Below are 13,915 nucleotides of genomic sequence, written 5' to 3'. Positions count from 1 at the left end.
ATCTAGTGAGGATCTAATGAGAGGCATCCCTCAATCAAAATTTTATTCAAACAATAATATATTTCTGGTTCAAAACATTGAATAATTGAATACTTTCAATGAATGCAAGAAATTCTAATCAATTACTAACCAAGTGTCGCTTAGACTCGAAAGTTAAGAAAAGCGTGTTGTGAGCATCAAGCCAAATTTAACGTGATATTTAACAATTGGAGTACTCAAACACGCGCTCAGTATATTAAACTATGATTTTAGTATAAAGAACAATCAAAGTATACGTTTTATATATTTATGTAATTTTCAAGTATACACAGTTTCTTTTTTCCGCTAGTATATATCTGCAATCTTGATTTTGTTACTTCTTTGTTGTAAGACATATAATGCTCCTAATGTGTTTATATCATAACACTTATTTCAAAATACATGTATAGAGATGATTTTGCTTCATCACTTGATATATATACGAATTACTTTTGTAAAAAAAAAATCATTGGAACTCATTTGGACTGACTGTAGTTCATTACAAGAAAATTAATGATTATTCCCAAGAGAAGCATCATTTTCAATCACTATTTAATTTGCTGTGAATAACAATGAAAAGAGACATCACGTATTTCATAACTCCAATGTCTCTAATGTATAACTCGTGCAGTGGATTAGTTTTTATCAATATGCGCGATATTTTGAGGAATTATATCTCAATATTGTTTCCTTGTAACTCTACTCCAGTTAGGAACGGCTTTAATATTATTTGACAAAAAACCTTCCTGGAACAGAATTTCAATGAAATATATTAATTAAAAGTGCTCTCACAAAAAAAAGCAAAAAAAAAACCTTCTCTTCAGGAGTTTCGGTGTAAATAACGTACACTCCAATTTTTTTTTTTTTACTTGACTTTGTTCTTAAATTTTCTAAGCAATCTTTGGATCCTTTTAAGATGTAAAAAACCCATAATACTTCGTCACTGCGATGCATGATATTTCTTTTTCACATGTTTTCGAACATATAAAGAATTTGAGGATTGATTTATAAGCATATACTAGTACTCTCTCTGTGATTCAATATGCATTAACATGATATCTACAAGATGCTATCTCTTGTACTGTAAGACTTTGTTGATTTCGACAATCGAGACCACAGGCACTTGGAGGCTCCCCCCCCCCCCCCCTTCATTTTTTTCAATCTTTGGTCGACACAGCCTTTTCCTATTTTTTTACTCTAATATGCACCCTTTTGTATCAATAAGCTGTTTTTAAATGTACTCAACGGAAAAAGAAACGCAGAGTAAACTTCTGAGGATATTCAAAAAGTTTTCTTAATATTTTTTACAAAGCATATTAACACATCTTCAATCAATAAGTTGACAGAATTTGAATAATTTTTCCCGATAAATCATTAGTTATGGAAGCCCATTTAACGGTAACCCCAAGAAAGTGAATTGAAAAACTCATAACCTTGTATGCCCCCTCTTGCATCTGTTACAGCCCTAATTCTCCTGTGCATAGAGTTCATTAGGCCATTCAGTGTAACCCTCCTTATAGGAATATTAGGTTACATAAAAAGAGAGAAGTCTTGCAACTCTTTTCTCTTCATTCGCCTTACCTCGCTTAAACTATGAGGGATTATTTATTGAAAGTATAATAAAATATGGAAAATGCATACATCTATAAATTTGTTACAAATCCCTCTTCCTTTTCATATTTCCATTTAATTTTTAATTGTCACCGATTTGTAAATATTTCGATTAAATCACTCACATCTAGGCTAAATGTTGTTGGTGTACATCAGCTTTATGTTTTACAAATTACTGTGTTTGTTTATTGAAGGTCCCTTTGAGGGTTTTTCGCTCATATTGAGACACCATAACTTGCTGGTCGAAGGCTTCAAATTTAGTCCTGTATTCGGCACTTACGGCCTTTGAGCAGTAAGGGATTATTTTCGTGCCAGCACCTACTGCAACACGGGACCGCGGTTTATTCGTTCTCTTTTCAAGGACCGACCTCAACGTCCTGCGATGGGATTCGAACCCACTGCAAGGATCAACATTTTACTCCGCGACTCTAGAGCAATCGCTCTAACCACTGTGCCACGCGGTCGACCTTACAAATTTTTAGCTACAGTATATCTAACTTAAGATAACAATGACTGTTGAATAATATGTAGTGTTCTTTGACAAAATGTTGCTATCAGATTTTATTCATTTGAATTCATTTAAATTCTTACAGCAATATAAACGATAATTATTGTCAAGAGTTGCTTAATTGGAGAAATTAAAATCTAAACTGTTTTCTTGTACCGTTACTCTTGCGTCATGTTGCATTGACAATAAAACGCTCCGCGGAACTAAACGTCTGTTATAACATGGTCAAAATAACGTGATTTTGTACTCCATAGATGAACAAGATTTAAATTCTTATGATTTGTATTATATTGCAGAGCTGATGTTATGGGTCAGAATTCCTGCCAATACCAACAAATGTATAATACACGTTTTGAAATCTTACCAATTTATTTTCAATGAAATATATCAATCCAAAGTGCTTATTTATTAACATTATTTAATGTCTTGAATATAAAACGTATGTTGTCCAAAAGTATGAACGTCTATCTAAATTAAATCAGAAAAATCAAGGGTCTAAGGTAAGAAAATATCCAATGTGAGTATAAATGTGTGTTCAAATCTATAAATTGTTATATCTACATTCTCCTAACACTAGATTATAATTCTCGCAAGTTCTGTTCTAGGTAATAAAGACAAAAGAAGATACGGGAAAATTCTACAGAACACCTGTGACAGTAACTCTTCGCGTTTACGATGTAAGAATAATGTAGAAAATCTCACGAGGTCATTCACTATAAATCTGATAAAGAAAGTGCATATAGCACATTTCCACTTTTCAAAACTTCAGGTGGGAATAACAAAAGGGGACATGAAATGTAAAGTTAACAAACAGAATTTAGGTTCAAAAGTCCAATTAAACACTACAAATTGAGAGCAAAGAAAACATGGACCCCCTGAAACATCAAGTGGTATTAGGTACCGTGGAGGAGTAAATATACACAGTTTACCGGTCACATCACCCGTAAGCTTTGTATCGTGATCGGGCAAACTGAGATCAGTTAATATTTTTCAGTGACATGAACTGCCTAACTATTTTTTATGAAAAACGTCAGTTGACATTGATTCTAGCAAAGGCAGTATTTACAAACAATGCTATTGTATCGATAGTAGAATTTGAAAGATGCTGCGTTTATACAAGATTACCGATCAACACATTTTTTAGAAGCCTGTTTCGTTTTTGAAATTGTTCAAACGTAAAACATACCCTTATGCATATCAACTCAACTGAGAGTGAAACACATGCACAAGTGACAATATTAATATCAGTTAGTATCTAAATGAGTTGAAGATAGGAAGGTTGAATTCATCACGTTTAACATGGAATTTTTTTTTTCAGTTCGTGATGAATGTCTTTCGCTAGTAAATCATCCAATCTGTCAGACTCCGTTGTTTTTTTTTTAATATTTCAATGGGATGTATTGAACTAACGTAGGAATGAAACTGTATATTGTTAGAAATAAAACTTCGTTGATAAATCTAAATGTTGAAATGAAAGCCACAGCACAAGACTTCTTGATTTCATGTAAAATATTTTGAATAAGTTCTACTTCATAAGAATACAAAAGAACAGATCTGCTTATAAAGGGGCATGATAATCACTCATGGAAATTAAAACAGATTCTGGAAATCCTAGTCCCCAAAGACAACTTAGATATCGTCAATGAGAAATTCAAGCATCTTTTAAATATCATTCAGAGTTCTTGTTTTTAGAATCGGAATATTTTTTGAAAAGTAAATCTGCAGATGATCAGTGACAAGGTGGGAAAATTTGCGAGTTTACGATTGCTAATTGATTCTTTCCTTTTTGCTTACTGGCTGATTTAACTCCAACCCCGTAGATCATGTTGTCATAGCAATGATAAAATATACATAGATAGGGAAATGACAGCATTTTCACTTGACCATTATCATAACTATCAACTGCGTGTTGTTTACATGAATCCATTGTCTATTTTATATCTTTTTTTTAAAATTTTAAACAATCTGCAAATGATTAGACCGAATACACGACTTTTTTATTAGGAAAAAATGTGCATTTCAATTTTTACTTTTTTTCTGGATGATTTTTGTTACTTTGGAGGAGTACTTCCTGTTCTAATATTAATGCTAATTAATCCTAAGAGGAACATAGCTTTTATTTACTTTACTTCGTTCTGTACAAAACATAGAAAAGTCATATTATATTTCTGACTGTTATTTTATTGTTTTCAATGTCTCTGCATTCAATGGGCGTTTGATAACTTGGTAATCAATACGCACGGTTGAGAATTTAATTTGAATACAGTTTCCTTCTTACAAAGTCCATGCGGCGAATAGCATTGAATTGCTTTAACATAACCTTTTATCATCAATGTCTATGCATTCAATGGACGTTTGACAAGTTGGTGAATTGAAATTTAATTTAAATACAGTTTCCTTCTTACACAGCCCATGCGGCGAATAGAATTGAATTGCTTTGACATAACTTTTTATCATCAGTGTCTATGCGAATGCATCCTTGCAATCAAACATTAATTAATAATTCCGTTACACCTAAATATTCTCAGTAAAGGATTCACGAACGCAATCAGTATTTTTGATTCAAAATCCATAAAAAGTGAAGAAAACTAAAAAGGTGGATTTTGTATAACCAAGAATATTAAAAGTCAATCGTATTCATTTCATCACCTTAAATCATAAATGAAGAAAGAAAGATAAAATAACCTAATTTAAAGTCGGGTTTGTCAGGTTTGGTAAACAAAACAACAGCTCTTCAGAGCTATTTTCTAACTTCATAATAATATTACCTAATATTATCGTAACAACATAAAAATGTAGAAGTGATAAAACTACTTCAATATCGCAGAACTATAATATTTCTAAAGCAAAAAATACATTCACAATAAAAAGACACAGCATCTATAACAAGTTTAACTAAACACAAAATCTGTTATTTTAGATTAAATAGAAATATTTCTAAAAGATTCGGGTAAAGAATTCCAGAGTTTTGTAGATTCATATTTAAAAAAAACTTCAATCCATAAATTGTTGATTATGCTTTTAGTTAACGACAGTTTTTTTTTTTTTTTGTATATCTATGTTTCAAGTAGTGTAATTGGCATGTTTTCTTTATAGATTAACAATAGATAATCAAATCTGACATAACTGTACAGATTACCTTTCTAAATACAAGCCGTCCTCATTTTTTGCCTAATGTGATCCACTTTCGTTAAAATATTTTAGATGAAATGTTCACCTTCTAGTGCGGCTAAAACTCTGAGAAAAGCCAACATCAAAATTTTACGTCAGATACAAAGAATATGAGCAAACTGACAATCGGTGAAAATATGTAAGTACATCTATATTTCAAACAATAGCATGATGGCCAGCCGAAGGGTTAGTAGAAGAAGATGGCCGGACAAAACTGGTAGGGAGTGACCTTAAAGTATCGTCCACCACCTGGACCTCACCAAATTACGGTCAACTCATTGTAAATGGGCAGCCAAATTTGACTACGCAGTACAGTTAAGGTGCCAAATGGAAATATCGGCGAAATTTTTTCAGATAGAAAATACATTCTTTACAAGGATGGGCGATTCTTTTTAGGACTTTACTATTATCGGACAAATGCAATGTGGCTAAACACTACATGTTGAGGACGATTAGATTTCTTATTTAGACCTGTCACGTGATGTGGTAGTCACGTAATTTTAGCAAATATACCTGAAGTATTGAGGTCATCTATAAATTCCAATATTGCAAGGGCATAACCAAGTTAAAAATCTAAGTTTAACTTATAATTGTTTTCAACACTCTCTAGTTTGTGAAAAGTGCTGCGAACCTATATAGATTCTACTATCTAATTGCCATAATTACATTTGATACACCGTATGTTGAATATTTTGCTGGTCAAGTACATTAAATATAGATATAATTAATTTATTTGCAAGATTACATCAGGTTCGCAGCACTTTTCAAATATCTTCATACTTCTAAAGCTTATGTGTAAAAGCTTGTCATACCGGTAATTCATTGAGGGTATTCCCTTGCAATATATCGATTTATTACGACCCTTCTTTTACCCTTCAATGAATCTGAATACAAATATACGGCAGTATCGGTTGTCTAGGGAATGTACGGGAAGTATATGAATAAAATCATAAAATAAACATCGCATTCAAGTTAATGGTCTCTTATATATCTGCAAATACTATTTTATTTAATTTCAAAATACATTTGTCATTGTATAGAATATATCTGGATCCGCCTCTCACTGCATATACACTGCGTCAAATTTTACGATATGACGTCACATTGACAAGTGCATTGCGGTCAGTGTGTGATTTAACCAACAACAAAAATACATGCAATATTATACATTTATTGCATGATAGTGAGGGAAATATGAAGATTTATTCAGCCAAGAAATATCATATTCCCCGAGGGCTTCGCCCGAGGGGGAATATGATATTTCTTGGCTGAATAAATCTTCATGTTTCCCGAACATTCATGCAATGAATTGTTTATTATACCGAAACAAGCAAAAACTTTGAAATAAACATAAACTTTCAAATTCGGCACCGCTCTCAATTTCACTTTATTTTTAACGTAAAGTTACTGAAACCCTTTGACACATCACTAATCATCAATTTTGTGACGTAAACCAGTCTATTGTGACGTCTATTACTCTCGGGAGTTTTCTTTCAACGAACGATAACTATTGCGGGAAAATGTTCTAGGTATCCGAAGAGGGGAAATATGATGAAAAGCATGCCGACGACCGTGAAATATGAAGTTTTATGGCCCGATCACGTGATAATCTAGAACCAATCAGATAACGCGTTGTGTAGAATAATTATAATGAGGTATAATAATAAGTATTGATGTAGTTTAAAGCTATCCAACATTTAAAAATAGCAAATCATTTTATTTTGTGGTAATTTGAAGAACTTATATTTTTGTGTGATGTCATAGTGAGCATTTCCCGTGTAAATTAGGCCCTGCCTCCTTATAGTAGCTTTAACTGTGCTGATTAACCATTATTCCATGGTGACACTCGACAGCCTGTGGTAAATATTGAGAAACTCTGTGGTCTGCGATGTTGTCACCGGTGCTTGTTAGAATTCTGTGGTTTGTTACGTTGCTACCAGAGCTTGTAGAATTATACACTCACATGATCTTGTAAACACACATTATACTTTTCTCACAAGTTTGTATATTAATTATTTTGAAATTGTTAAAATTGGTAAATTCAAACTATCATTGGAGCATTTTTTTGTTTCAATTTGTTCTACAATTTTGGAGTATATAATAGCAATATCTGTGGATTTTTTAAAGTGGTTCCTGCTATTTAATTACCATTCATATGTCTTTCCATGGTCTTTATAAAATGAATTAATGATAAAAGTCTTCACTACTTTTATATGTACTCCTTCTATTCGATAACTGACTTCCTTGTGTAAAATTAAACAGAAGTCAGCAAAAGTACTTCATTGGAAAATTTTATAACTTCATAACACAAGTAACTGTTATATTCCTCGGGCATTGGAATGATCATTAGGAATATTTTTGGTGTTTTCACGGTTGTCAACGCCATTCGCTTTTCATAAACTGAATTCCATTGCAAAGATTGCTTCCTATATATATAAATGTGAGGGAATAGAAACACTTTTTCTAAATTGTTTTCCCCTGGCTGAGATTGTAAAGCACCCGCTTATCCTGTTCTTTATGCAATTTTTAATTACATTGTTGTTTGCTAAAGAAAATAATATTGTAATACATACAGTCCCTGAAACATTCTACTTTCCCATTTTTCCGTTCGCTCACCGTTCGTTCACCGTGCGTTCAGCGTTCGTTCACCGTGCGTTCACCGTTCGCTCTCCGTTCTCAGTTTTGCGTTCTGCGTTCACCGTGCGCTCGCGTTCACCGTTCACATAGCGTTCAGCGTTCGCTCTCCGTTCGTTCACTTTGCGTTCACCTTGCGTTCAGCGTTCACTTATCGTTCAGTCTCCAGTGCCATTCGGAACTCCGAAGTGAAAGACTTATCTGTAAGTAAGTATTTACTTTTTCCTTTTTTTAAATTTAATAATTAACATATCTTGTTTAAAGAATCGTTATCTCATTGGAAAAAATATCCACAATATTCTAATATTATTTATTCTAACTTTGCTGTAATGTTATTTATTAATCTACTCTGGGAAATAAATGTTGTTATAAGTATGTATCTACATGTATGTAGAACGATGCTGAAAAATTTAATTGAAATAAGGGCGATATAATTAATAGATACTTCAAGCACTGCAACATTTTGTTGTTATAGACGATAAAATCGTTAATGGAGAGATAAATATCCAAATTAATTAAGTTACAAACTGCAGCAAAATTACGAAAATATTTATTTCTATTCAAACACATTTTTCCCCAATTACTACAGAAATACATGATAGAACTAGTTATGAGAATTATACATAGTATTGCGGATATCTTCTTTGGATCGAATTGAATTGATATTGTGGTTATAAAAAAATATTTATTTTAAATGTAAAACACTACAGATTTTCTCTACTATAATATATAAAGTCTGTAGTTATAGAGAAAATCAATTCTTCCTTCACTGTAACTTTATATGTTTGCCATTCGATATGTTGAAGAGCCCCCCTTTTTTCCCCTCCTAAATCGGTTTCTTAGTCAGTATTTCCAGTATGTTTTATAAACATTTAAAAAGGAGTTAATGTGTTTTGTACCACAAAGATTTCAGTAAAAAAAAAAATGCATCTAAAAAAGTCATTAAACAATAGTACAATGTAGTTCAAAATATGCACGTGTCGGCGGTGGTATTTTAAATTGACAGAGAGTATGTTTCAAATTTAAGTGTTTATGCCCACTGTATTTTAATTATTCATTTATTTAGAAATGTTGGAATCAAATCTAGAAATTATTAACAAAAAAAATAAAATTTGTTAGAGATACTAGCACTTCGTCTTCGTTGTGACGAGAATTTCACACCTGTACAGTGTCGAATGATTTTGATTGACAGGACAAGCACGTGGACTTCATGTGAACTTGAAGCAGGAAAAAAAAAACCCGAGTATGTCCGTCAAACAAATGGATTTGTTGATTAAAAAAAGTTTCTTTCATTGCCTGATATATTTAGAAAAAAATGAAGAATTTTTGTTTGATATCGGTACAAACATTTGGTGAAGCCTGAAAAAAAGGGGGGGTTAAAACGGAATCTCTCTCTCTCTCTCTCTCTCTCTCATTTGTCTGTTTGATAAAAACTATGACAGCATATTGCTGAAATATCAAGTTCTGAAATTTTAACCTATAACAAATAACATGAATATGTATGCCTCTTTGTATAATCTTGTCCGAGTATAATCACGGGGAAATGTCTACAGGTACATGTACATGTAGACGTTTGCTTATTAAGTTTGCTTAATAAATCATCATAAAAATAGAAATGACACATTAAAATATTATTGCATTAAAAATCTAAAATGTATTTATGCAGTACGTCCACAGACCTTTGTTAATTTTTTTTTCATTATTTTACACGGAATCGCCTTGGCACGGAAATATATATGAATGGGTGTCACAACCGTTATAATTCATTCTATAAGTCAGAAGTTTTCTCTTATTTGTACTGTATTTTTAGTATCAAATAAGAATAAACATATTTATTTTTAAGCTAAAATAATTTTATCTTTTATACTACATGTACTATACTATATATTTATACTATACTCTTTTATACTTCGGTAACAATTACAATGTTTTACAGCGATAAAAATCGTTTGATTAAAAAGTTGAATTTAAACATCATACAAGTAAAAAACTTAGTTTTACTTTATGTGCATGTATCGTCTTTAATTTCTTAAGACAATTTTGTAGCAATTATTTTTATTTATTTATTCATTAATTTGTTTATTTTTTGGCACCTGACATTAGAATACAATAGAATAGTTTCAATGCAAGGAAAAGATCAGAGGGATTCCGAATAAATCGTTCATCTTGCGTTCACTGTTCGTTCACCATTCACTTTGCGTTCGCGTTTGCGCTCCGTTCGCGTTCTGCGTTCGCTCACCGTTCAGCGTTCACACATCGTTCATCAAGTTGCGTTCAGCGTTCACACATCGTTCACTCACCGTTCGCTCTGCGTTCGTTCAGCGTTCGTTCACCGTTCGTTCAGCGTTCGTTCACCGTTCAAGTGGGAAAGCAGAACGTTTCAGGGACTGTAACACAGTCATTATTTAATCAGTGACACATAATATACTCCAATCTGTAATAAATTATTGTGTCAGTGACATATCGCACAGTATAAATCTGTAGTACATTGTTTTATCAGTGACACATTACACAGTCTAATCTGTACTACATTGTTTTATCAGTGACACATTACACAGTATAATCTGTACTACATTGTTTTATCAATGACCCATTACACAGTGTAATCTGTACTACATTGTTTTATCAGTGACACATTACACAGTCTAATCTGTACTACATTGTTTTATCAGTGACACATTACACAGTATAATCTGTACTACATTGTTTCATCAGTGACACATTACACAGTGTAATCTGTATTACATTGTTTCATCAGTGACACATTACGCAGTCTAATCTGTACTACATTGTTTTATCAATGACCCATTACACAGTATAATCTGTACTACATTGTTTCATCAGTGACACATTACACAGTGTAATCTGTACTACATTGTTTTATCAGTGACACATTACACAGTCTAATCTGTACTACATTGTTTTATCAGTGACACATTACACAGTCTAATCTGTACTACATTGTTTTATCAGTGACACATTACACAGTCTAATCTGTACTACATTGTTTTATCAGTGACACATTACACAGTCTAATCTGTACTACATTGTTTTATCAGTGACACATTACACAGTCTAATCTGTACTACATTGTTTTATCAGTGATACATTACACAGTGTAATCTGTACTACATTGTTTCATCAGTGACACATTACACAGTCTAATCTGTACTACATTGTTTTATCTATGACACATTACACAGTGTAATCTGTATTACATTGTTTCATCAGTGATACATTACACAGTCTAATCTGTACTACATTGTTTCATCAGTGACACATTACACAGTGTAATCTGTACTACATTGTTTTATCAGTGACACATTACACAGTGTAATCTGTACTACATTGTTTTATCAGTGATACATTACACAGTGTAATCTGTACTACATTGTTTTATCAGTGACACATTACACAGTGTAATTTGTGCTACATTGTTTCATCAGTGACACATTACACAGTATAATCTGTACTACATTGTTTTATCAGTGACACATTACACAGTGTAATCTGTACTACATTGTTTTATCAGTGATACATTACACAGTGTAATCTGTACTACATTGTTTCATCAGTGACACATTACACAGTATAATCTGTACTACATTGTTTTATCAGTGACACATTACACAGTGTAATCTGTACTACATTGTTTCATCAGTGACACATTACACAGTCAAATTTGTACTACATCGTTTTATCTATGACACATTACGCAGTCTAATCTGTACTACATTGTTTTATCAGTGATACATTACACAGTCTAATCTGTACTACATTGTTTCATCAGTGACACATTACACAGTATAATCTGTACTACATTGTTTCATCAGTGACACATTACACAGTCTAATCTGTACTACATTGTTTTATTAGTGATACATTACACAGTCTAATCTGTACTACATTGTTTTATCAGTGACACATTACACAGTGTAATCTGTATTACATTGTTTCATCAGTGACACATTACACAGTCTAATCTGTACTACATTGTTTTATCAGTGACACATTACACAGTATAATCTGTATTACATTGTTTTATCAGTGACACATTACACAGTGTAATCTGTACTACATTGTTTTATCAGTGACACATTACACAGTATAATCTGTACTACATTGTTTTATCAGTGACACATTACACAGTGTAATCTGTATTACATTGTTTCATCAGTGACACATTACGCAGTCTAATCTGTACTACATTGTGTTATCAATGACCCATTACACAGTATAATCTGTACTACATTGTTTTATCAATGACCCATTACACAGTATAATCTGTACTACATTGTTTTATCAGTGACACATTATGCAGTTTAATCTGTACTACATTGTTTTATCAGTGACACATTACACAGTGTAATCTGTACTACATTGTTTCATCAATGACACATTACACAGTCTAATCTGTACTACATTGTTTTATCTATGACACATTACGCAGTCTAATCTGTACTACATTGTTTTATCTATGACCCATTACACAGTCTAATCTGTACTACATTGTATTATCAGTGACACATTACACAGTGTAATCAGTACTACATTGTTTCATCAGTGACACATTACACAGTGTAATCTGTACTACATTGTTTCATCAGTGACACATTACACAGTCTAATCTGTACTACATTGTTTTATCTATGACACATTACGCAGTCTAATCTGTACTACATTGTTTTATCTATGACCCATTACACAGTCTAATCTGTACTACATTGTATTATCAGTGACACATTACACAGTGTAATCAGTACTACATTGTTTTATCAATGACCCATTACACAGTATAATCTGTACTACATTGTTTTATCAGTGACACATTATGCAGTTTAATCTGTACTACATTGTTTTATCAGTGACACATTACACAGTGTAATCTGTACTACATTGTTTCATCAATGACACATTACACAGTCTAATCTGTACTACATTGTTTTATCTATGACACATTACGCAGTCTAATCTGTACTACATTGTTTTATCTATGACCCATTACACAGTCTAATCTGTACTACATTGTATTATCAGTGACACATTACACAGTGTAATCAGTACTACATTGTTTCATCAGTGACACATTACACAGTGTAATCTGTACTACATTGTTTCATCAGTGACACATTACACAGTCTAATCTGTACTACATTGTTTTATCTATGACACATTACGCAGTCTAATCTGTACTACATTGTTTTATCAGTGACACATTACACAGTGTAATCTGTACTACATTGTTTTATCAGTGATACATTACACGGTCTAATCTGTACTACATTGTTTTATCAATGACCCATTACACAGTGTAATCTGTACTACATTGTTTTATCAGTGACACATTACACAGTGTAATCTGTACTACATTGTTTTATCAGTGACACATTACACAGTGTAATCTGTACTACATTGTTTTATCAGTGACACATTACACAGTCTAATCTGTACTACATTGTTTTATCAATGACCCATTACACAGTGTAATCTGTACTACATTGTTTTATCAGTGACACATTACACAGTCTAATCTGTACCACATTGTTTTATCAGTGATACATTGCACAGTATAATCTGTATTACATTGTTTTATCAGTGACACATTACACAATCTACTCTGCACAACATTGCTTTATAAGTGACAAATTGTACAGTCTAAACTGTATTACATTGTTTCATCAGCGACACATTACACAGTCTAACCTGTATTACATTGTATTATCAATGACACATTAAACAGTGTATTTGTATTACATTGTTTTATCAATGACACATTAAGATTTTAATTTGTACTACATCGCTTTTCAATGACACATTTAACAGTGTATCATTACTAGATTCTACCAGACTGCCTTTTGTGCACGTCACAATAAACTTGGTGAAGTGGTCCTGGAGGTGCTGGGCATGGATTGTCCTGCTACCTCCGATCACGTGGTATACGACACGCACCTGCTGTTTGGGATATCCAGGTCC

This window comes from Saccostrea echinata, unplaced genomic scaffold (genome assembly GCF_033153115.1).
Source record: "Saccostrea echinata isolate AGI-Se365-2 ecotype Australia unplaced genomic scaffold, CSIRO_AGI_Sech_v1 ptg000012l, whole genome shotgun sequence".
Classification (NCBI taxonomy): Eukaryota; Metazoa; Mollusca; class Bivalvia; order Ostreida; family Ostreidae; genus Saccostrea; species Saccostrea echinata.
The sequence above is the reverse complement of the archived record's forward strand: the minus strand, read 5'-3'. Positions refer to the sequence as shown.